The sequence below is a fragment of the Condylura cristata genome, unplaced genomic scaffold (assembly GCF_000260355.1).
Source record: "Condylura cristata isolate star-nosed mole 26May11 unplaced genomic scaffold, ConCri1.0 scaffold00013, whole genome shotgun sequence".
NCBI lineage: Eukaryota > Metazoa > Chordata > Mammalia > Eulipotyphla > Talpidae > Condylura > Condylura cristata.
Window position 1 is genome coordinate 5,539,339 of NW_004567114.1, and position 4,565 is coordinate 5,543,903.

General features: G+C 55.4%; 1 long non-coding RNA gene across 1 annotated transcript in view; it reads right to left on the minus strand.

The window, feature by feature from the left end:
- Positions 1–814: 814 nt before the first annotated feature.
- Positions 815–4,565, minus strand: part of LOC105853559 — a 40,485-nt gene continuing 36,734 nt past the window's right edge. The window contains exon 3 of the long non-coding RNA XR_001145394.1: positions 815–3,117. This is a non-coding gene — a long non-coding RNA (uncharacterized LOC105853559). The remainder of the gene's footprint in view (positions 3,118–4,565) is intronic.

Genomic DNA, 4,565 nt, shown 5'->3' on the forward strand with positions numbered 1-4,565 from the left:
CGGGTAGAGAGACCAGGCCTGTGGCCAGCCCAGCTGTAGGCACGGCGGCAGTGTGGTGGCCTTGGTGGGAAGCTGTGAGCTGCACAGAACCAGCCCAGAGGCAACCCGGGAGCCCTGACCCACAGCCTGGGCCACGCGGAGACGTGGTCAGGAGCTAGAAGAATGCTGGAACTTGCTAGAAGGCTGTGTCCCGGCCGTGTGGCCAAGGAAGGCCACCAGCCTCTCTGCGCCTGTTCCCTCGCCTGGTAGGAGAAACACATGGGCCGCGGGGATTGTGGTCGAAAGGTTTGCCCAGGGTGGGTGAAGCATGGGTCCTGGGGTCATTTTGGTTACTGCCTTGGCTGCCAAGGCCACAAAGCGCTTGCCACATGTGACCTCTGGAGACCCAGGGCAGAGGACACCTCTCTGCCACACGCCGTCAGAGTCCATCAGATCTGGGGCAGCTGTGCATTTGCCCACAACATGTTCTTGGGGCCTCATCGAGGCATGGGCGGACCAGTGAGGGGGTGAGGGGGGCCTGCGCTCGGCGCCCCTGGACGGTGGCTTTACTCCAGCAACGGTTTAGGACCAACTGAGAGAAGCCCGCGGTGGGCCAGTCGGGCCAGAAAGAGTGTTTCCCCTCGATGCATTTCAAATGAGCAGACTTGAAAAATCACCAGGGCTTCTACAGTCCCAGGGAAACACTTCACAGTCACATCCGGTTTTGTTTTGTTAACAAAATAATGAATACGTGGAGGCAAAGAATGACTCTGACATTTTCAAATGCCATGGGGAACAAAAGCAACGAGCAGTTTCTTGTTTTTTCCATTGCACCTTTATTGTTCACTCCGCTCACTGTCCAGAATTTTCACACAGTCCTTCTAGAAGCACACAGAGCCTGCGAGGCTACTCCCTGCCCCCACGCCCCTTGCATTTCACACCAGCCCCCTCTTGTCACACGGCCTGTTGTATGACACTCGGCCGGTGTCCAAGGAGCTCAGGGCCTGTTTGTGTTTAGGGGGGATTCGGAGGGAGGGATGCAGAGCCGGTCCTCAGAAAAGCCCCCGGGTTTGCGTCCTGACCTGGACAGCCCTTCCTGCCCTCCTCCCCTCATTTCCTCTCTTCCCCAAGATCCTGGGGGAGGCGGGGCCTCCAGGACCTTCCAGCACCTGCAGGCTGACCCCAGCCATCAGACAGAACAGGGGGTTAAGTCCTGACTCCGCCTGTAGCCGTGTGATCCTAGGGATGTTTGCTGGTCTTGGGGAGTCCCCCTTTCTTCTACCATGTTGGGAGAGACTCCCCCAGCCCAGGCCTCCTGGGAGGGCCGACGACATAAGGAATACAGAGCGTGTGGCACTCGGAGTGCCCTGAATGCTGTCGGCCTTCTGGTGGGGAAGAGAAAACACCTGATGAATCGACATCAGAGCCAGATGCTCAGGGGATGTGATTTATAAAAGAGCCTGGTCTTTAAGAGGCCTGAGAAATGACTCTCTACCGGTGGAACTTCGGACACGACAACATGGCGAGTGAGGAGTCCGGCAGCAGAGACTTCCTGGGTGCTGTTCAGATCCAGGCAGGTGCTGCTGCCTTTGCCATCTGGGAGGCTGGTGCTAGCAGACAAATTCTGACCCTTGTTTAAGGCCACGACCCTGCTGCCAGGAGAAGGCTCATCTCAGGGATCAGAGAACAGGGCACACTCGTATTCACCCACCCTGCCGGGGACAAGCAGCTTCCTGTGGGCACAAACCAGGAGTGTTAAGAAGCACAGCGATCCTGCAGGCGATCGCTCGTGACCTTTCAGTGCCCTTGCACAGTCACCTGTCCCGGGGTCCTCCCAGCCCGAAAAGCCCAGGAGCGTACCTGCTTGGACAGGGGCTCCCTAAGGAAGGAGTTATGCACCTACTGTTGAGCTTCCCACCTTGTTCTTCCCCATCCTTCGCGCGCCTGGCCATCCAAGTCACAATCTCATCAACAAATGGCCAGAGGATTGAAAGAATAGGAAGCCGCTCAGGGAAGCTGAACGTTCCACCAGAGACGACGTGCAGACACGGCTGCTCTTCCCGACAGGCGTCCTGGTGAGAGTTTTTAAAGCTGGTCTGTCACTCAGCCCTTGATCATGCATAATTCTCAGGAAGGAGGCAGTGCACCACAGGATATCTCTGATAGCACGACAAAAAGCCACTCCACGGACAATCCTAAAACATGCACCAACCAAGACCACAGCTGGTAGTTTGGAAAAATATCCTCCAGACAGAGAGAGACAGAGAGAGAGACAGGGAGGGTTAAGTGTGGGATGATTACATGACACATCTGCAGTCTAGGGGCGAAGCAGATAAGACAAGGAAAGCGCTGAATCTGGGGGCGCCTCTCCAAATATTTGGTTCATGCTAAAAAATAGAGCACATTTATTAAAAATATATATTTATAAACCTCGATATGAACAGATACACACGTCAAGCCAATGAAAAAAGAAAAATAAGTTATCTCCCTGGTATCAAAGAGTTTAGACACTTTTGATGAGTGGGATGCCTGTCTGAGGACTGCCCCGTGGCTTCGCACTGAGCAGCTCGCTGAGTGGACGGGTCGCGCGTGTCCTGCGTCCTGTTCCTCCCTCTGAGGCGTGATCTCCACCGGCAGTGGGGACCGCGGGTGTCAGCACCCGCCCGCTAGCGGTGAGGTCCAGGCTGGGCTTCTGGGCGTTCTGCTGGGCCCCCTGCCCACGTCGTTGAGTTCCTGGTTGTGAGAGTGAGTTTTGTTGGATTCATTGTGCTTGAGTATCTGCTCCTTGCAGCAAGATCGGTTTATTTGGTGACTTTTTAGGAAGTTCGAAGGCGCATCTCACCGCGTCGTGCGTGGGTCAAGGGCCTGCCGGTGTGCGCTGGGTCACGGACTGGAGGACACAAGGGACGCCCATCAGCTGGCCACTCCGAGGCCTCGACGGCCCTGGGCCACTCACAGCGTGGTGTATATGTACACAAATATGATGACAACTAGGTTCAGGATGGTCCCAATGATCCCCAGCATGGCCAACACGCTCTCTTCCTTACTCTCTTTTTCTTGGCTTCCTCTATCATCATCATTTCCACCCGTGATTACCATCTTGGTTGCAAATGTCTTTATCTTCCTCCCCAGGCTAACCTGTAAGTGGAAAGAGGCAGCACAAAATATTATCATCGGCAAAGCATCTTCTCCATAACCAGGTGGTCCGGTGGAGAGGGGCCAGGCCTGGGCGCCAGATCAGAGGGAGATGGGAGGGAAAACTACCCCTATCCAGGCTTGGGGCACAACCTCTTGGTTGCAGAGAAAGGGCAGAGCAGGGCTGGCCAATTTCAGGGAAGGCCGTTCTGACACTGGGTGAAGAGGGGAACCTGGGGGTCGGCCAGCACCGCCCAGTCTGCTGACCTTGCTTCCCACATTTCCGTTCAGCGGAAATGGAGACAGCTTCACACCGGCCACAGTGGGTGTGTGCCCCTCGGTAGGGGAGCTTTACACACATCACACACCGACTCACACCCAAGAAACATGCTGTCTTCTGAGTGTGCAGGCAGAGCGGGAAGTCGCCACGCTCCTTTCTGAGCACTGGCAGCCGTGTGGGCTGGGGTGCCGTGGGGTGGCGAGCTGCCGAGACGGAAGGCTGAGGGCAGCCCCCGAGAAACACGCCTAAGCTCTCACTGGCCCAGCGGTTGGCAGTCATTCTGGGAAGTGTCTAATAGACCTGGAAAAGAGAAGCGAGACATGTTCTACACGAGAGTGTTGCCTTCGTGCTCTCAGGGGGGCGCCCTAGGGAAACTCTTGACACCTGCCCCCCCCCCCCGGGCCCCTGGAGACCAGCGCGGGATACACCTCTGAGCCTCAAGCTTCCTTGCGGAGCCCTCACAAGCAGGCAGGGCGGGGCATTGTGGTGTTTGCACAGTGGGGACGAACACAGTGCATGTCACACAACAGTGGAGGGAGGGCAGAGGCCACAGGTGAGCACGTAGAGGCAGGCCCCACACAGACAAAGACAGCACGGCGTCCCGCGAGGTCTTTGGACAGTGCCCAGGTCCAGGCAGTGAGACCACTCAGGCGGCTGGACTCGGGCCAAACCAAGCAATATATTTTTTTAGCGATATACATGTGGATTTTATGAAAAACAGAGGGATGTATTACAGAGCCTCTCCAGGGAAGGGTGGGAGGTCAGTGAGAGGGCCAGCAAGGATGTTTCAAGATGGGCCGTTTGCCATATGCTAAACTGGGGGACACCTGGGTGTTCCTTTTAATCATTATCCTGTAACCTGTGTGTATTTCAGAGATTCTTCTGTATATACAATATATTTTGTGATAACAAAATAATTTCTGCTTATTTTTTTTTAAAGATTTATTTATTTGTGTTTACGAAACTGGGATACAGGCCAGAAGTGTGGTGGGTGAGAGGATTTATCAGAGACAGAGCGGGGAGCAGAACAGGCCGACGGATGAAGTACACTGCTGAGGGGAGCAGCGGGCGGGTCAGGAGAGGTCTGCCGCGCCATGTGGATCTCCTCCCTGGCAAGGATCGAACTCATGCTGCAGTGGCCTTGGAGAGCTTCATAATGCAGTGCTTTAAC